Here is a 21131-nt window from a genome sequence, read left to right on the forward strand (position 1 = left end):
TGTGTATATCTCTATATAGACCCCCCTGGGGTGTGTGTATTGCTCTATATAGACCCCCCTGGGGTGTGTGTGTATTGCTCTATATAGACCCCCCTGGGGTGTGTGTATTGCACTATATAGACCCCCCTGGGGTGTGTGTGTATTGCTCTATATAGCCCCCCCTGGGGTGTGTGTGTATTGCTCTATATAGCCCCCCCTGGGGTGTGTGTATTGCTCTATATAGACCCCCCTGGGGTGTGTGTATTGCTCTATATAGACCCCCCTGGGGTGTGTGTGGTTATTGCTCTATATAGCCCCCCCTGGGGTGTGTGTGTATTGCTCTATATAGCCCCCCCCTGGGGTGTGTGTATTGCTCTATATAGACCCCCCTGGGGTGGGTGTATTGCTCTATATAGACCCCCCTGGGGTGTGTGTGTATTGCTCTATATAGCCCCCCCTGGGGTGTGTGTGGATTGCTCTATATAGCCCCCCCTGGGGTGTGTGTATTGCTCTATATAGCCCCCCTGGGGTGTGTGTATTGCTCTATTTAGACCCCCCTGGGGTGTGTGTATTGCTCTATATAGCCCCCCCTGGGGTGTGTGTATTGCTCTATATAGCCCCCCCTGGGGTGTGTGTATTGCTCTATATAGACCCCCCTGGGGTGTGTGTATTGCTCTATATAGACCCCCCTGGGGTGTGTGTGTATTGCTCTATATAGCCCCCCCTGGGGTGTGTGTGTATTGCTCTATATAGCCCCCCCTGGGGTGTGTGTATTGCTCTATATAGCCCCCCTGGGGTGTGTGTATTGCTCTATATAGACCCCCCTGGGGTGTGTGTATTGCTCTATATAGCCCCCCCTGGGGTGTGTGTATTGCTCTATATAGACCCCCCTGGGGTGTGTGTATTGCTCTATATAGCCCCCCCTGGGGTGTGTGTATTGCTCTATATAGCCCCCCCCCCCGGGGTGTGTGTATTGCTCTATATAACCCCCCCCGGGGTGTGTGTGTATTGCTCTATATCTCTATATAGACCCCCCTGGGGTGTGTGTATTGCTCTATATAGACCCCCCTGGGGTGTGTGTGTATTGCTCTATATAGCCCCCCCTGGGTGTGTGTATTGCTCTATATAGACCCCCCTGGGGTGTGTGTGTATTGCTCTATATAGACCCCCCTGGGGTGTGTGTGTATTGCTCTATATAGACCCCCCTGGGGTGTGTGTGTATTGCTCTATATCTCTATATAGCCCCCCTGGGGTGTGTGTATTGCTCTATATAGACCCCCCTGGGGTGTGTGTATTGCTCTATATAGCCCCCCCTGGGGTGTGTGTATTGCTCTATATAGCCCCCCCCCCCCCCGGGGTGTGTGTATTGCTCTATATAACCCCCCCCGGGGTGTGTGTGTATTGCTCTATATCTCTATATAGACCCCCCTGGGGTGTGTGTATTGCTCTATATAGACCCCCCTGGGGTGTGTGTGTATTGCTCTATATAGCCCCCCCTGGGTGTGTGTATTGCTCTATATAGACCCCCCTGGGGTGTGTGTGTATTGCTCTATATAGACCCCCCTGGGGTGTGTGTGTATTGCTCTATATCTCTATATAGCCCCCCTGGGGTGTGTGTGTATTGCTCTATATAGACCCCCCTGGGGTGTGTGTATTGCTCAATATAGACCCCCCCCTGGGGTGTGTGTATTGCTCTATATAGCCCCCCCTGGGGTGTGTGTGTATTGCTCTATATAGACCCCCCTGGGGTGTGTGTATTGCTCTATATAGCCCCCCCCCTGGGGTGTGTGTGTATTGCTCTATGTAGACCCCCTGGGGTGTGTGTGTATTGCTCTATATAGCCCCCCCTGGGGTGTGTGTATTGCTCTATATAGCCCCCCTGGGGTGTGTGTGTATTGCTCTATATAGCCCCCCTGGGGTGTGTGTATTGCTCTATATAGCCCCCCCTGGGGTGTGTGTATTGCTCTATATAGACCCCCCTGGGGTGTGTGTGTATCGCTCTATATAGCCCCCCCTGGGGTGTGTGTATTGCTCTATATAGCCCCCCCCCGGGGTGTGTGTGTGTGTATTGCTCTATATAGACCCCCTGGGGTGTGTGTATTGCTCTATATAGACCCCCCCTGGGGTGTGTGTATTGCTCTATATAGACCCCCCCTGGGGTGTGTGTATCGCTCTATATAGCCCCCCCTGGGGTGTGTGTGTGTGTATTGCTCTATATAGCCCCCCCCCTGGGGTGTGTGTATTGCTCTATATAGACCCCCCTGGGTGTGTGTATTGCTCTATATAGACCCCCCTGGGGTGTGTGTATTGCTCTATATAGCCCCCCCTGGGTGTGTGTATTGCTCTATATAGACCCCCCTGGGGTGTGTGTATTGCTCTATATAGACCCCCCTGGGGTGTGTGTATTGCTCTATATAGACCCCCCTGGGGTGTGTGTATTGCTCTATATAGCCCCCCCTGGGTGTGTGTATTGCTCTATATAGACCCCCTGGGGTGTGTGTGTGTGTATTGCTCTATTTAGACCCCCCTGGGGTGTGTGTATTGCTCTATATAGCCCCCCCTGGGGTGTGTGTATTGCTCTGTATAGCCCCCCCTGGGGTGTGTGTGTATTGCTCTATATAGACCCCCCCTGGGGTGTGTGTATTGCTCTATATAGACCCCCCTGGGGTGTGTGTATTGCTCTATATAGCCCCCCCTGGGGTGTGTGTATTGCTCTATATAGACCCCCCTGGGGTGTGTGTATTGCTCTATATAGACCCCCCTGGGGTGTGTGTATTGCTCTATATAGCCCCCCCTGGGTGTGTGTATTGCTCTATATAGACCCCCTGGGGTGTGTGTGTGTGTATTGCTCTATATAGACCCCCCTGGGGTGTGTGTATTGCTCTATATAGCCCCCCCTGGGGTGTGTGTATTGCTCTATATAGCCCCCCCTGGGGTGTGTGTGTATTGCTCTATATAGACCCCCCCTGGGGTGGGTGTATTGCTCTATATAGACCCCCCTGGGGTGTGTGTATTGCTCTATATAGACCCCCCCCTGGGGTGTGTGTATTGCTCTATATAGACCCCCCCTGGGGTGTGTGTGTATTGCTCTATATAGCCCCCCCCTGGGGTGTGTGTATTGCTCTATATAGCCCCCCATGGGGTGTGTGTGTATTGCTCTATATAGACCCCCCTGGGGTGTGTGTATTGCTCTATATAGACCCCCCTGGGGTGTGTGTATTGCTCTATATAGACCCCCCTGGGGTGTGTGTGTATTGCTCTATATAGCCCCCCCTGGGGTGTGTGTATTGCTCTATATAGACCCCCCCTGGGGTGTGTGTATTGCTCTATATAGACCCCCCCTGGGGTGTGTGTATTGCTCTATATAGCCCCCCCTGGGGTGTGTGTATTGCTCTATATAGACCCCCCCTGGGGTGTGTGTATTGCTCTATATAGCCCCCCCCTGGGGTGTGTGTATTGCTCTATATAGACCCCCCCTGGGGTGTGTGTATTGCTCTATATAGACCCCCCTTGGGGTTTGTGTATTGCTCTATATAGCCCCCCCTGGGGTGTGTGTATTGCTCTATATAGACCCCCCCTGGGGTGTGTGTATTGCTCTATATAGACCCCCCCTGGGGTGTGTGTATTGCTCTATATAGCCCCCCTGGGGTGTGTGTGTGTGTATTGCTCTATATAGACCCCCCTGGGTGTGTGTATTGCTCTATATAGACCCCCCCTGGGGTGTATGTATTGCTCTATATAGCCCCCCCTGGGGTGTGTGTATTGCTCTATATAGACCCCCCCTGGGGTGTGTGTATTGCTCTATATAGACCCCCCTGGGGTGTGTGTATTGCTCTATATAGACCCCCCCTGGGGTGGGTGTGTATTGCTCTATATAGACCCCCCTGGGGTGTGTGTATTGCTCTATATAGACCCCCCCTGGGGTGTGTGTGTATTGCTCTATATAGCCCCCCCCTGGGGTGGGTGTTACCTGTGAAACTGAGCCTGTAGGAACTGAAACTCCTCCTTGATGCGGTCACATGACTCTGTCACTGTGAACTTGAAGGGCTGGCCCGGCTGGTGAGGTACCTGGGGGGGGGGTCAACAACAATAACAACATGTCAACAGGCCCCTCCTGATAAGAGTACATCACATAGAACACCAAATGAGAGTCTCATCTTTCCACGGAGGGATCATAACAGTGTGTAGCCCAAACAGTTCGGACTCGGCGGTGCCGACTTCAGACGAGTCCATGACGCAAAACGGAGAAAACCACCGCGTTTGTGAGAGTCTCATCTTTCCACTACAGAGAAGTCCGATTTTCAGGATGTTTCCTGGTCTGACAAACAGCGCTGTAGCTCTGCCATCTTCCACAGCAGATGCTGAAGGCCGACATCGGTGAGTTGCGGTGGATTGAGACATAGCCCATGCCAAAAAAACTGGCTTAAACAGACAGATTTATCTGGGGAATTTGTATTATGCTACTAGGATTTGAACGGGGGGGGGGGGGACAGCATCTATAGGGGTTTTTAAAACTCTTTGATTCATTATTCACACTCTCAGCATTCGCTGCTTCGCGTTCAGTAGCCTACCTCTCCTCTCCTAGTTGGGCGTGTGAGATCAACTGTACCAATACGTCTAGTCTCATTGAAATAGAGTAGGCTGCCTATACAATGGACAGAGAATCACATGGCAGTTTTCTTTCCAAGGAAATTAACTTAAAGATGCACTACGCAGAAATCGCTCCACCATTTTCTAGTTACTAAAATTCTAATAGTTTGCGTAATTTAAGTTTGTGACAAAACAAGCAAGTATAGTGTAGAGCAGGGTTTCCCAAAGCGAGTGCTGGGCCCCCCAGGGTGCACGTTTTGGTCCAAAGCCTGATGATGAGGTGGTTATGTGAATCAGCTGTGTAGTGCTATGGGGAAAAACCCAAAACGTGCATCCAAAACATGAATCATTGTACCATCTGAACCACTGTGAAATATATTTTCAGTAACCAAAACTATTGGTTACTGGTTGAAGCTGGTAAATTGCTAAATTGTAATTACTTCGCCACTATGGCCTATTTATTTGCCTTATCTCCTTACTTCATTTGCACACACTGTATACAGATTTTCTATTGTGTTATTGACTGTATGTTTGTTTTACTCCATGTGTAACTCTGTGTTGTTGTATGTGTCGAACTGCTTTGCTTTATCTTGGCCAGGTCGCAGTTGCAAATGAGAACTTGTTCTCAACTGGCCTAGCTGGTTAAATAAAGGTTAAATAAAATAAAAAATACTTTGCTCTGTTCATCCTGTGTTGTTTTGGCTGTGTGCTTAGGGTCGTTGTCCTGTTGGAAGGTGAACCTTCACCCCAGTCTGAGGTCCTGAGCGCTCTGGATCAGGTTTTCATCAAGGATCTCTCTGTACTTTGCTCCGTTCATCTTTCCTTCTATCCTGACTAGTCTCCCAGTCCCTGCCACTGAATAACATCCCCACAGCATGATGCTGCCACCACCATGCTTCACCGTAGGGATGGTGCCAACTTTCCTCCAGACGTGACGTTTGGCTTTCAAGCCAAAGAGTTCAATCTTGGTTTCATCAGACCAGAGAATCTTGTTTCTCGTGGTCTGGGAGACTTTAGGTGAATTTCGGCAAACACCAAGCGGGCTGTCATGTGCCTTTTACTGAGGAATGGCTTCTGTCTGGAAAGGTCTGATTGGTGGAGTGCTGCAGAGAGGGTTGTCCTTCTAGAAGGTTCTCCCATGTCAACAAATGAACTCTTGAGCTGAGTGACCATTGGATTCTTGGTCACCTCCCTGTCAAAGGCCCTCTCCCCGAATTGCTCAGATTGGCCGGGAAGCCAGCTCTAGGAAGAGTCTTGGTGGTTCCAAACTTCTTCCGTTTAAGAATGATGGAAGCACCTTCAACGCTGCAGACATTTTTTAGTACCCTTCTCCAGATCTGTGTCTCGGAGCTCTATGGAAAATGTCCTTTGACCTCATGGCTTGGTTTTTGCTCTGACATGCACTGTCAACTGTTGGACCTTATACAGACAGGTGTGTGCCTTTCCATATCATGACCTATCAATTGAATTTACCCCAGGTGGACTCCAATCAAGGATGATCAATGGAAACAGGATGCACCTGAGCTCAATTTTGAGTCTCATAGAAAAGAGCCTGAATACCCATGTAAATAAGGTATTTTTTTAATATATATATATATATATATATATATATTTGAAAGCTGTTTTCTTCGTGTCATTATTGGAAATTGTGTGTAGATTGATGAGAATACTTTTGGGGGAATTAAGAACAAGGCTGTAACGTAACAAAATGTGGGAAAAGTGAAAGGGTCGAAAACACAATGAGCCGAATATAACAGAATGTCAGTGGAAGGGATTAACAGGCAACACTATGAGCTGAATATAACAGTGGAAGAGCCTTTATATTTCCCATAAATATTGATGACAAATGTTTTGTCTCTGCCTGCAAATCGTCCCACTCCTACAAGGTAGGCTTTATCCTATATGCAAATCGTCCCCCTCCTAAAAGGAAGGATTTATCCTATATATAAATCGTCCAGCTCCTAAAAGGTAGGATTTATCCTATATTTTTTTTAACCTTTATTTAACTAGGCAAGTCAGTTAAGAACAAATTCTTATTTTCAATGATGGCCTACCGGGGAACAGTGGGTTAACTGCCTGTTCAGGGGCAGAATGACAGATTTGTACCTTGTTAGCTCACGCATTTGAACTTACAACCTTTCGGTTGCTAGTCCAACACTCTAACCACTAGGCTACGCTGCCGCCCATATATGCAAATAGTCCCACTCCTAAAAGGCAGGCTTTATCCTATATGCAAATCATCCCTTTCCTAAAAGGTGGGCTTTATCCTATATTCAAATCGTCCCACTCCTATAAGGTAGGCATTATCCTATATGCAAATCTCCCCACTCATAAAAAGTAGGCCTCATCCTCTATGCAAATCATGCCACTCTTCAAAGGTAGGAATTATCATCTATGAAAATCGTCCAGCTCCAAACAGGTAGGCTTTATCATCTATGCAAATCGTCCCACTGCTTAAAGGCAGGCTTTGTCATCTCTGGGAATTGCCCCACTCCTAAAAGGAAGGCTTTAACCTCTATGCAAATCATCCCACTCTTAAAAGATAGGCTTTAACCTCTATGCAAATCATCCCACTCTTAAAAGATAGGCTTTATTGGTCCCCTGTGGCTCAGTTGGTAGAGCATGGTGTTTGCAATGTCAGGGTTGTGGGTTTGATTCCCACGGGGGACCAGTATGAAAAAAAAAAAATGTATGAAATGTATCCATTCACTACTGTAAGTTGCGCTGGATAAGAGTGTCTGCTAAATGACTAAAATGTTTAAAAAAATGATCCTATATGGAAATTGCCCCACTCTAAAAAGTAGGATTTATCCTCTATGCAAATCATCAAGCTCTTTAAAGGTAGACATTATCCTATATGCAAATCGTCCCACTCCTAAAAGGTAGGCTTTATCCTATATGCAAATCGTCCTACTCTTAAACGATAGCTTTATCCTATATGCAAATCGTCCAAATCCTAAAAGATAGGATTTATCCTATAAGCAAATTTTCCAGCTCTTAAAAGGTAGACTTTATCCTATATGCAAATCATCCCTTTCCCAAAAGGTAGGATTTATCCTCTATGCAAATCATCAAGCTCTTTAAAGGTAGACATTATCCTATATGCAAATCGTCCCACTTCTAAAAGGTCGACTTTATCCTATATGCAAATCGCCCCACTCCCAAAAGGTAGGCTTTATCCTATATGCAAATCGCCCCACTCCTAAAAGGTAGGCTTTATCCTATATGCAAATCGCCCCACTCCTAAAAGGTAGGCTTTATCCTATATGCAAATCGCCCCACTCCTAAAAGGTAGGCTTTATCCTATATGCAAATCGCCCTCCTAATAGGTAGGCTTGATTATATATGCCAATTTTTCCTCCTTAAAGGTAGGCTTTATCCTCTGTGCTCTTGAGGCTAGGCAAAGTTTGGTAGAGTCTCCGCCTCTTTGTTGGTGATTGGTCAACAGTATTGATTCTTCAACAAAGTTAGTGTTGTCATTCAATGACAGATGACTAGTTTTCATCCAAATTTTTCACTTGAAAAATACTGCACCAAACATTTTAGTTAGATGTAAAATTGCGCGACTTAACTTCACTAGGGTAGGGGTAGCGTTCTGAATTTTGGATGAAAAGCGTGCCCAAATTAAACTGCCTGCTACTCAGGCCCAGAAGCTAGGATATGCATATAATTGGTAGATTTGGATTAAAAACACGCTAAAGTTTCCAAAACTGTTAAAATAATGTCTGTGAGTATAACAGAACTCATATGGCAGGCGAAAACCTGAGGAAAATCCATCCAGGAGTAGGATTTTTTCATTTTTGTAGTTTTCTATTCGATGCCATTACAGTGTCCATTGACTTAGGACTCAAATTGCACTTCCTATGGCTTCCACTTGATGTCAACAGTCTTTAGAAATTGTTTCGGGCTTGTATTCTGAAAAATGAGGGAGTAAGAGCAGTCTGAATGACTGGACCCTGAAGTGTCACAGAGCAATCCCGAGAGTGCGCCTTTCTTGTTTACCTTTTATATTGACGATGTTATTGTCCGGTTGAAATATTATCGATTATTTAGGCTAAAAACAACCTGAGGCTTGAGTATAAACATCGTTTGACATGTTTCTATAAACTTTACGGATACAATATGGATTTTTTTGCCTGCCTGTTGTGAATGTGTTTGAACCTGTGGATTACTGTAGAAAACGCGTGAACAAAATGGAGGTTTTTGGATATAAAGAGAGACTTTATCGAACAAAACAAACATTTATTGAGTAAATTAATGTCTTCTGAGTGCAATCATATGAAGATCAAAGGTAAGTGATTGATTTTATCTCTATTTCTGACTTGTGTAACTCTTCTACTTGGCTGGTTACTGTTTGTAATGGTTTGTCTGCTGGGCGCTGTTCTCAGAGAATCGCATGGTTTGCTTTCGCCGTAAAGCCTTTTTGAAATCTGACACCGTGGTTGGATTAACAAGAAGTTCATCTTTAAACCGATGTATAACACTTGTATGTATTCTGAATTTTTATAATTAGTATTTCTGTTTTTGAATTTGGCGCTCTGCAATTTCACTGGATGTGGGCCAGGTGGGACGGTAGCATTTTTCAGCAAAGTTTTTTTAAGGGGGTATGCAAGCACAGATTTTCACTTCGCCGATCCGAGTTTTACAGTCATGGCCAAAAGTTTTGAGAATGACACAAATATTAATTTTCACAAAGTCTGCTGCCTCAGTTTGTATGATGGCAAGTTGCATATACTCCAGAATGTTATGAAGGGTGATCAGATGAATTGCAATTAATTGCAAAGTCCCTCTTTGCCATGCAAATGACTGAATCCCCCCAAAACATTTCCACTGTATTTCAGCCCTGCCACAAAAAGACCAGCTGACATGTCAGTGATTCTCTCGTTAACACAGGTGCGAGTGTTGACGAGGACAAGGCTTGAGATCACTCTGTCATGCTGATCGAGTTTGAATAACAGACTGGAAGCTTCAAAAAGAGGGTGGTGCTTGGAATCATTGTTCTTCCTCTGTCAAACATGGTTACCTGCAAGGAAACACGTGCCGTCATCATTGCTTTGCACAAAAAGGACTTCACAGGCAAGGATATTGCTGCCAGCAAGATTGCACCTAAATCAACCATTTATCGGATCATCAAGAACTTCAAGGAGAGCGGTTCAATTGTTGTGAAGAAGGCGCCCAAGAAAGTCCAGCAAGCGCCAGGACCGTCTCCTAAAGTTGATTCAACTGCGGGATCAGGGCACCACCAGTGCAGAGCTTGCTCAGGAATGGCAGCAGACAGGTGTGAGTGCTTCTGCACGCACAGTCAGGCAAAGACTTTTGGAGGATGGTCTGGTGTCAAGAAGGGCAGCAAAGAAGCCACTTCTCTCCATCAAAAACATCGGGGACAGACTGATATTCTGCAAAAGATACAGGGATTGGACTGCTGAGTACTGGGGTAAAGACATTTTCTCTGATGAATCCCCTTTCCGATTGTTTGGGGCATCTAGAAAAAAGCTTGTCCGGAGAAGACAAGGTGAGCGCTACCATCAGTCCTGTGTCATGCCAACAGTAAAGCATCCTGAGAAAATTCATGTGTGGGGTTGCTTCTCAGCCAGGGGAGTGGGCTCACTCACAATTTTGCCTAAGAACACAGCCATGAATAAAGAATGGTACCAACACATCCTCCGAGAGCAACTTATCCCAACCATCCAGGAACAGTTTAGTAACGAACAATGCCTTTTCCAGCATGATGGAGCACCTTGCCATAGGGCAAAAGTGATAACTAAATGGCTCGGGGAACAAAACATCGATATTTTGGGACCATGGCCAGGAAACTCCCCAGACCTTAATCCCATTGAGAACTTCTGGTCAATCCTCAAGAGGCGGGTGGACAAACAAAAACCCACAAATTCTGACAAACTCCAAGCATTGATTACGCAAGAATGGGCTGCCATCAGTCAGGATGTGGCCCAGAAGTTAATTGATAGCATGCCAGGGCGGATTGCAGAGGTCTTGAAAAAGGAGGGTCAACACTGCAAATATTGACTCTTTGCATCAACTTCATGTAATTGTCAATAAAAGCCTTTGACACTTATTTTTTATTTATTTCACCTTTATTTAAACTAGGTAGGCTAGTTGAGAACAAGTTCTCATTTGCAACTGCGACCTGGCCAAGATAAAGAGTAGCAATTCGACAGATACAACAACACAGAGTTACACATGGAATAAACAAAACATACAGTCAATAATACAGTAGAACAAAAGAAAACAAAAAGTCTATATACAGTGAGTGCAAATGAGGTAAGTTTGGCAATAAATAGGCCATGGTGGCGAAATAATTACAATATACACTGGAATGGTAGATGTCCAGAAGATGAATGTGCAAGTAGAGATACTGGGGTGCAAAGGAGCAAGATAAATAAATAAATACGGTATGGGGATGAGGATGAGGTAGGTAGATAGATGGGCTGTTTACAGATGGGCTATGTACAGGTGCAGTGATCTGTGAGCTGCTCTGACAAGTGGTGCTTAAAGCTAGTGAGGGAGATATGAGTCTCCAGCTTCAGATATTTTTGCAGTTCGTTCCAGTCATTGGCACCAGAGAACTGGAAGGAAAGGCGGCCAAAGGAGGAATTGGCTTTGGGGGTGAACAGTGAGATATTCCTGCTGGAGCGCGTGCTACGGGTGGGTGCTGCTATGGTGACCAGTGAGCTGAGATAAGGCGGGGCTTTACCTAGCAGAGACTTGTAGATAACCTGTAGCCAGTGGGTTTGGCGACGAGTATGAAGCGAGGGCCAACCAACGAGAGCGTACAGGTCGCAATGGTGAGTAGTGTATGGGGCTTTGGTGACAAAACGGATGGCACTGTGATAGACTGCATCCAGTTTGTTGAGTAGAGTGTTGGAGGCTATTTTATAGATGACATCACCGAAGTCGAGGATCGGTAGGATGGTCAGTTTTACGGTGGTATGTTTGGTAGCATGAGTGAAGGATGCTTTGTTGTTATATAGGAAGCCAATTTTAGATTTAATTTTGGATTGGAGATGCTTAATGTGAGTCTGGAAGGAGAGTTTACAGTCTAACCAGACACCCAGGTATTTGTAGTTGTCCACGTATTCCAAGTCAGAGCCGTCCAGAGTAGTGATGCTGGACGGGCGAGCAGGTGCGGGCAGTGATCGATTGAATAGCATGCATTTAGTTTTACCTGCGTTTAAGAGCAGTTGGAGGCCACGAAAGGAGAGTTGTATGGCATTGAAGCTTATCTGGAGGTTAGTTAACACAGTGTCCAAAGAGGGGCCAGAAGTATACAGAATGGTGTCGTCTGCATAGAGGTGGATCAGAGAATCACCAGCAGCAAGAGCAACATCATTGATGTTTACAGAGAAGAGAGTCGGCCCGAGAATTGAACCCTGTGGCACACCCATAGAAACTGCCAGAGGTCCGGACAATAGGCCCTCCGATTTGACACACTGAACTCTGTCAGAGAAGTAGTTGGTGAACCAGGCCAGGCAGTCATTTGAGAAACCAAGGCTGTTGAGTCTGCCAATAAGAATGTGGTGATTGACAGAGTCGAAAGCCTTGGCCAGGTCGATGAATACGGCTGCACAGTAATGTCTCTTATCGATGGCGGTTATGATGTCGTTTAGGATCTTGAGCGTGGCTGAGGTGCAGCCATGACCAGCTCTGAAACAAGATTGCATAGCAGAGAAGGTACGGTGGGATTGGAAATGGTCGGGGATCGGTTTGTTAACTTGGCTTTCGAAGACCTTACAAAGACAGGGTAGGATAGATATAGGTCTGTAGCAGTTTGGGTCTAGAGTGTCACCCCCTTTGAAGAGGGGGATGACCGCAGCAGCTTTCCAATCTTTGGGAATCTCAGACGATACGAAAGAGAGGTTGAACAGGCTAGTAATAGGGGTTGCAACAATTTCGGCAGATCATTTTAGAAAGAGAGGGTCCAGATTGTCTAGCCCGGCTGATTTATATCAGCTCTTTCAGAACATCAGATATCTGGATTTGGGTGAAGGAGAAATGGGGAGTTGACCGGGGTAGGGGTAGCCAGGTGGAAAGCATGGCCAGCCGTAGAGAAATGCTTATTGAAATTCCCAATTATAGTGGATTTATCGGTGGTAACAGTGTTTCCTATCCTCAGAGCAGTGGGCAGTTGGGAGGAGGTGCTCTTATTCTCCATGGACTTTACAGTGTCCCAGAAGTTTTTTGAGTTAGTACTACAGGATGCAAATTTTTGTTTGAAAAAGCTAGCCTTAGCTTTCCTAACTGCCTGTGTATATTGGTTCCTAACTTCCCTGAAAAGTTGCGTATCACGGGGGCTGTTCGATGCTAATGCAGAACGCCAAAGGATGTTTTTGTGCTGGTCAAGGGCAGTCAGGTCTGGAGTGAACCAAGCACTATATCTATTCCTAGTTCTACATTTTTTGAATGGGGCATGCTTATTTAAGATGGTGAGGAAGGCACTTTTAAAGAATAGCCAGGCATCCTCTACTGACGGGATGAGGTCAATGTCATTCCAGGATACCCCGGCCAGGTCGATTAGAAAGGCCTGCTCGCAGAAGTGTTTTAGGGAGCTTTTGACAGTGATGAGGGGTGGTCGTTTGGTCGCAGACCCATTACGGATGCAGGCAATGAGGCAGTGACCACTGAGATCCTGATTGAAAACCGCAGAGGTGTATTTGGAGGGCGAGTTAGTTAGGATGACATCTATGAGGGTGCCCATGTTTACGGATTTGGGGTTGTAACTGGTAGGTTCATTGATAATTTGTGTGAGTTTGAGGGCATCAAGCTTAGATTGTAGGATGGCCGGGGTGTTAAACATGTCCCAGTTTAGGTCACCTAGTAGCACGAGCTCTGAAGATAGATGGGGGGCAATCAATTCACATATGTATCGAGGGCACAGCTGGGGGCAGAGGGAGGTCTATAGCAAGCGGCAACAGTGAGAGACTTGTTTCTGGAAAGGTTAATTTTTAGAAGTAAAAGCTCGAATTGTTTGGGTACAGACTTGAATAAGCCTGCAGAGTTCTGTATTACATCTTTGCAGTAGATTGCAACTCCGCCCCCTTTGGCAGTTCTATCTTGGCGGAAAATGTTATAGTTAACAATTTCAGGGTTTTTGGTGGTTTTCCTAAGCCAGGATTCAGACACGGCTAAGACATCCGGTTTGGCAGAGTGTGCTAAAGCAGTGAGTAAAACAAACTTAGGGAGTAGGCTTCTAATGTTAACATGCATGAAACCAAGGCTTTTACGGTTACAGAAGTCAACAAATGAGAGCACCTGGGGAGTGGAGCTAGGCACTGCAGGGCCTGGATTAACCTCTACATCACCAGAGGAACAGAGGAGGAGTAGGATAAGGGTACGGCTAAATGCTATACGAACTGGCCGTCTAGCACGTTTGGAACAGAGAGGAAAAGGAGCAGGTTTCTGGGCACGATAGCATAGATTCAAGGCATAGTGTACAGACAAAGGTAAGGTAGGATGTGAGTACATTGGAGGTAAACCTAGGCATTGAGTAATGATGAGAGAGATTTTGTCTCTAGAGACGTTTAAACCAGGTGATGTCATCGCATATGTGGGAGGTGGAACAACATGGTTGGTTAAGGCATATTGAGCAGGGCTAGAGGCTCTACAGTGAAATAAGACAGTAATCACTAACCAGGACAGTAATGGACGAGGCATATTGATATTAGAGAGAGGCATGCGTAGCCAAGTGAACATATGGATCCAGTGATTGGTTGGGCTGACTGGGGACACGGCAATTCAGACAGTTAGCAGGCCGATGCTAACAAGCTAACAGTTAGTAGGCTGGGGCTAAACAAGCTAGCAGTTAGTAGGCCGGGGCTAAACAAGCCAGCAGTTAGCAGACCGGGGCTGGCAAGCTAGCAGTTAGCAGACCGGGTTAGCAAGCAAGCAGTTGGCAGACCGGGGCTGGCAGTTAGCAGACCGGGGCAGGCAAGCTAGCAGTTAGCAGACCGGGGCAAGCAAGCTAGCAGTTAGCAGACCGGGGCTAGCAGTTAGCAGACCGGGGCAGGCAAGATAGCAGTTAGCAGACCGGGGCTAGCAAGTTAGCCTTTGGGGGACGTCGCAATGGGGGTAAGTCTGTTTTTGCGTCTTCGTGCGGTGACGTCGATAGACCAGTCGTGGAATTAGTAGGGTTCCAAGTAGCTCTAGATAGCTAGCAGGCCGCGGTTAGCAGAATGGGCCTTCAGCGGACGTCGCGCCTGAGGGGCCTGTTGGAATCCTCGGGCAGATTATGTCGGTATTTCAGTCGTAGAGGATCGGCGGGGTTCCGTGCCCCGTACCGGCAGTAGAAGGGGTCCGGATATTGTAGCCCAGGAGTGGGCTTCGGTGGTAGCACAGGAGCCCTGGCCGGGCTAGCTTCAGGCTAATTGGTGCTTGCTCCGGGATGGAAACGCTAGCCAGGAGTAGTCACTCGGGATTGCGGTTAGCTAGTTGCGAGATGAAAATGTTCAGAGTTTGCGGTAGGAATCCGGGGAAAAATTATATAAAATAATAATAATAGGTCCGTTATGCTCTGGTTTGAGTCACGTTGTTCGAACTGGCGAGAGCTTTCCGAGCTAAAGGTTAGCTGATGACCGCTAGCAATGGTTTGCTGACTGATAGCTGGTAGGTAGTTAGCTGGCTAGCTTCAGTTGAGGGATTCCAGATCCGAAGTAAATAGAAATACTTTAGAAAAAAACAAAAACAGATCCACGCCACATTGGGTGAGGCGGGTTGCAGGAGAGGATTTAGAAGTTGAGGTTTAGGAAAATATTTTTAAAAGATATGCGAAGAAAAAGATATAAAAAGATATATACAAGGGACACGACAGGACAAAGACGTCAGACTGCTATGCCATCTTGGAAATACAATGAAATGCTTATAATTATACTTCAGTATTCCATAGTAACATCTGACAAAAATATCTAAAGACACTGAAGCAGCAAACTTTGTGGAAATTAACATTTGTGTCATTCTTAAAACGTTTGACCACGACTGTACTAGGAGCAAACCAAACCTTGTGGCACCTTCATGCAAGGTTCGGTTTTCTCCTAGCAGAACTCGCTTGGTGAAGTGAATATCTTAAAAGACTTTCGGTTGAAAAACAAGAAAAAAAGCAGCCCCTTACTGTTTGTAGACACTGCAGCAACAAATACCCTCATATAGTCTGAATTAATCTAAGATAAATTAAGAAATCTGTAATCAATTTAAAACATTTTGCTGAGGATGTCATATTCCCGCAATTTCACATCTAAGTAAAATGTTTGGTGCAGTATTTCTCAAGTGAAAAAAACGTGTGAATGGAAACAATTCCTCTCTCGTTGAATAACTACAAACACTTCATTAAATAATCCCTACTGTTGACCAATCACAGACTTCAGCTACAGAACTTCGACTAGAACAGCCGAATACAATTCTGCCAGTGTAAATTCTGGCATAATATATGCACCAACTGTTTTGACTGGGAAGCGTTTATACTTGATCCGAAATGTGGTCGGAGACACCATATGGAGGCCAAATTGAGCTCTGTATTGCATCGCCGTGTGCCTCCCAAATTTTGCAACAATGCGGAGCGCTCCAAAAACTTCCTTCACAACAGGTCTACGCTGCTCTGCAAAGCGCAAGACGTTTGAATGCCCTGACTTCTGCAGAGGCCATGTCACTGTAAATGCTTCTACTACTTTGCCTGGAAATAAATATTGATCACCCATATTTCTCTCCCGTCTGAAAATCGTCCCGCTCCTAAAAGGTAGACTATATGAAAAACGTAGCTCAAGAGAAAGCGCAAGGTTCCGCTCGCTCTCTCTCTCCAATTCTGCTATTTTCAAACTCCGTCTATTCTATTGGCTGATATAGCACAGTAATACCGATAACTTCATATAACCGGCCAAGTGAGAATATCTGGTTATTGAACCTATTTCTAAGGTTATTTATGCCCATTTTGATATTGCCTAGGGTGCAAAAGTCAGACAAGAAGTTGGCGGGCGGACAGGTGTGGTATGAAAAGCTGCATGTGGGAAGCGGGATGAAGAATTATTTTCTATATTTCGCTCTCCTCTTTCTCTCTCTCTGCCCCCCTCTGTCACTCTCAAATACACACAAGACATTCACCCACATTGCTTCTCTCATTTTCAGCGGCTTGACAATTTGACAATGCCAGCGATTTGTCCAGTTTCCGCGCGATGGCACGGAAACTTATCCAAAGTGATTATGCTTGGCCCGGGTGGGGCGGCATCACGCCCCGCACAGCCCCCTGTCTTTGGATGCGGGTCTGTTGTTGGTGTTGTTGTTCTGACAGAGAGACTCACCGGGTGCCGTGACTGCGGATACATCTTGCTCAGGTCCCGAATCATTTAATAATAGATGTTGAAGTTCATCCACCAACAAACGGGGAACACGGACAGATCCACCCCGGCTCTAGGAGCTACCTGCGGGCAGGTAGAGGGGGGTGAGAGCCACTATCTCTGCAGACAACCGCGGGGAAACCTCCACACCTCCGCTGAAACCAACAAAAAAAGACATTCTATTAATTAACCAGTCAAATAGGATACAACTCCTCCCTCCAAGTGACAAGCTCCGGGGTTTCTCGCCTCTCTTCCATGTGTAGAAGATGAGCAACCACGTAGAATGTGTTCAGATCCTGAGCTTGGATAGGCTACAATACCGTTGGCTCTTCTCCTGTCCTAAGAATATATTTTGTTTCGGATTAATGTAGCCTATTCTCTCTCTGCTTTCTTTTAAGATGTATTTTCTTTCACCTTCATCAGGTTTCCATATCACTTTCTCTACCTTATATCCTCGATCCTACATCCTGTTCAATCACGCAAATTAATTCATTTGCAGTTTCCTATACTGCATGTCTTGGGAGGATGCTCCGTCTTTCTTTGAATACAGCAGCAGAAGATGTGGTTATTAGCGCATCCTGTCAGAAACGTTATGTCCGTTTAGTTTAAATCCCTTCCGTACATCCGCTCCAAGTCCCGCTGACCAGCCCTGTCTCGGTACCACCTTCTGATAACACATTCAGAAACAACCAGTCGTAAGAACTCTTATTATATATTCAGAACAAGGAAAAGCGATATCTCGTGTGTCTGGGATGTGTAGTTCCAAAATAAACAGCAGCCCAGTGATGAATACTTTAGGCTATGTATAAAAAAAAACTACAGTTTCTTGATGCGTCTCGGCGCACCTCAGACCCGAGGAAGGGTAGATGGTCACAAGCAGCAGTAGTCATTATAAGCAGCCAATAAGATCATTGAAGATTATTGAAGATCCCATTATGATGTCAATCAGCATCATCTTATCCAATCCCCATCTAGAAGAATGAGTTTAACGTCTTGCACCCCACGTGGGTAACGTAGCTTGACGTCAAGACGCATCCAATGATCTCTCGATGGGCACGCCCCTCCCAGAGGAGAAACGCCCTTCCGTCTGACGTGTTGCGGAGGAACGAGGAGACAAGGGAAAGGTTCGTTTCGTTGTCAATCAAAATAACGTGGTGTGTGTTGCAGGCTGCTGGTGAACACGTTAAATGGATTATCTTCCGCTTTGTTCTGCTTGTCTGCGTGCTGCAGAATCACCGCTAATTACTGCTAGATGTCTGCTTTAGATTTCACCCTCTGACACACACACACACGCATAGACATACACACACACACACGCATACACACACACACACATACACACACACGCATACACACACACACACACATACACACACGCACACACGCGCATACACACACGCACACACAGAGAGACACACCTGTGTGTAATGATGACAGAGATGCCTGTTGTTTTGCTCCAACTAGCCGCTGTGATAATGACTTTCTGACTGAGCAGCTGGGCCCTTGCAAAAATAAGATAGAAGTTTTGAAATTGCAGTGAAAGTGCAGTAACTGCAGAAGACTGTAGTATTTTGGACACAGTAATTGCAGAATAATTGCAGTGCTGAATGACGGCTAGTGACGGACGGATATGATTGATGGATTCTTGTCCTTTATACCTGGTTATTAACCTGGTAGTTAGGCAGGTAGTGTTATACCTGGTTATTAACATGGTAGTTAGGGAGGTACAGTGTTATACCTGGTTATTAACATGGTAGTTAGGCAGGTACAGTGTTATACCTGGTTATTAACATGGTAGTTAGGGAGGTACAGTGTTATACCTGGTTATTAACATGGTAGTTAGGGAGGTACAGTGTTATACCTGGTTATTAACCTGGTAGTTAGGCAGGTAGTGTTATACCTGGTTATTAACATGGTAGTTAGGGAGGTACAGTGTTATACCTGGTTATTAACATGGTAGTTAGGGAGGTACAGTGTTATACCTGGTTATTAACCTGGTAGTTAGGCAGGTAGTGTTATACCTGGTTATTAACATGGTAGTTAGGGAGGTACAGTGTTATACCTGGTTATTAACATGGTAGTTAGGCAGGTACAGTGTTATACCTGGTTATTAACATGGTAGTTAGGCAGGTACAGTGTTATACCTGGTTATTAACATGGTAGTTAGGGAGGTACAGTGTTATACCTGGTTATTAACATGGTAGTTAGGGAGGTACAGTGTTATACCTAGTTATTAACATGGTAGTTAGGGAGGTACAGTGTTATACCTGGTTATTAACATGGTAGTTAGGCAGGTACAGTGTTATACCTGGTTATTAACATGGTAGTTAGGGAGGTACAGTGGGTAAGTATTGAATTCTGATGCTTGGGCTCTATTCAGCAATTATCCCTATCGCTCTAGGCACTGACCTGTCCCTATCGCTCTAGGCACTGTCCTGTCCTATCCCTCTAGGTACTGTCCTGTCCCTGTCCCTCTAGAAACTGTCCTGTCCCTATCCCTCTAGGTACTGTCCTATCCCTGTAGGCACTGTCCTATCCCTCTAGGTACTGTCCTATCCCTCTAGGCACTGTCCTATCCCTGTCCCTCTAGGCACTGTCCTGTCCCTCTAGGCACTGTCCCTGTCCCTCTAGGCACTGTCCTGTCCCTGTCCCTCTAGGCACTGTCCTATCCCTCTAGGTACTGTCCTATCCCTCTAGGCACTGTCCTATCCCTGTCCCTCTAGGCACTGTCCTGTCCCTCTAGGCACTGTCCTGTCCTGTCCCTCTAGGCACTGTCCTATCCCTCTAGGCACTGTCCTGTCCCTCTAGGCACTGTCCTATCCCTCTAGGCACTGTCCTGTCCCTCTAGGCACTGTCCTGTCCCTGTCCCTCTAGGCACTGTCCTGTCCCTCTAGGCACTGTCCTGTCCCTCTAGGCACTGTCCTGTCCCTGTCCCTCTAGGCACTGTCCTGTCCCTCTAGGCACTGTCCTATCCATGTCCCTCTAGGCACTGTCCTATCCCTCTAGGCACTGTCCTATCCCTCTAGGCACTGTCCTGTCCCTCTAGGCACTGTCCTGTCCTGTCCCTCTAGGTACTGTCCTATCCTTCTAGGCACTGTCCTGTCCCTGTCCCTCTAGGCGCTGTCCTATCCTTCTAGGCACTGTCCTGTCCCTCTAGGCACTGTCCTATCCCTCTAGGCACTGTCCTGTCCCTCTAGGCACTGTCCTATCCCTCTAGGCACTGTCCTGTCCCTGTCCCTCTAGGCACTGTCCTGTCCCTGTCCCTCTAGGCACTGTCCTGTCCCTGTCCCTCTAGGCACTGTCCTGTCCCTCTAGGCACTGTCCTATCCCTCTAGGCACTGTCCTGTCCCTCTAGGCACTGTCCTATCCCTCTAGGCACTGTCCTGTCCCTCTAGGCACTGTCCTGTCCCTATCCCTCTAGGCACTGTCCTGTCCTGTCCCTCTAGGTACTTTCCTGTCCTGTCCCTCTAGGCACTGTCCTATCCCTCTAGGCACTGTCCTGTCCCTCTAGGCACTGTCCTGTCCCTATCCCTCTAGGCACTGTCCTGTCCCTATCCCTCTAGGCACTGTCCTGTCCTGTCCCTCTAGGTACTGTCCTGTCCTATCCCTCTAGGCACTGTCCTGTCCCTCTAGGCACTGTCCTGTCCCTATCCCTCTAGGCACTGTCCTGTCCTGTCCCTCTAGGTACTGTCCTGTCCCTGTCCCTCTAGGCACTGTCCTGTCCCTGTCCCTCTAGGCACTGTCCTATCCCTCTAGGTACTGTCCTATCCCTCTAGGCACTGTCGTATCCCTCTAGGCACTGTCCTGTCCCTCTAGGCACTGTCCTGTCCCTATCCTTCTAGGCACTGTCCTGTCCTATCCCTCTAGGTACTGTCCTGTCCCTCTAGGCACTGTCCTATCCCTTGGCCGAGAGACAGAGAGTGAAAGTGCAGAACAGGTTGTCATCATATCAATCTGTCAATCAGTCCACAGGGGAAATGACTGGTAGACTGGAAGACTGGAAGACTGGTAGACTGGTAGACTGGTAGGCTGGTAGGCTGGTACACTAGTGCACTGGTAGACTGGTACACTGGTAGATTGGTACACTGGTACACTGCTAGACTGGTACACTGCTAGACTGGTACACTGCTAGACTGGTAGACAGGGAGACTGGTAGACTGGTACACTACACACTGATAGACTGGAAGACTGGTACACTTGTGCACTGGTAGACTGGTACACTGGTAG

At 46.7% G+C, this 21131-nt stretch overlaps 1 pseudogene; it reads right to left on the reverse strand.

Annotated features, from left to right (window-relative positions):
• The window catches only part of LOC115165071 (transducin-like enhancer protein 4), a 92016-nt pseudogene extending 74276 nt beyond the window's left edge, over window positions 1-17740 (reverse strand).
• Between the last annotated feature and the right edge of the window lie 3391 nt (window positions 17741-21131).

This window comes from Salmo trutta, chromosome 27, assembly GCF_901001165.1.
Source record: "Salmo trutta chromosome 27, fSalTru1.1, whole genome shotgun sequence".
Lineage (NCBI taxonomy): Eukaryota > Metazoa > Chordata > Actinopteri > Salmoniformes > Salmonidae > Salmo > Salmo trutta.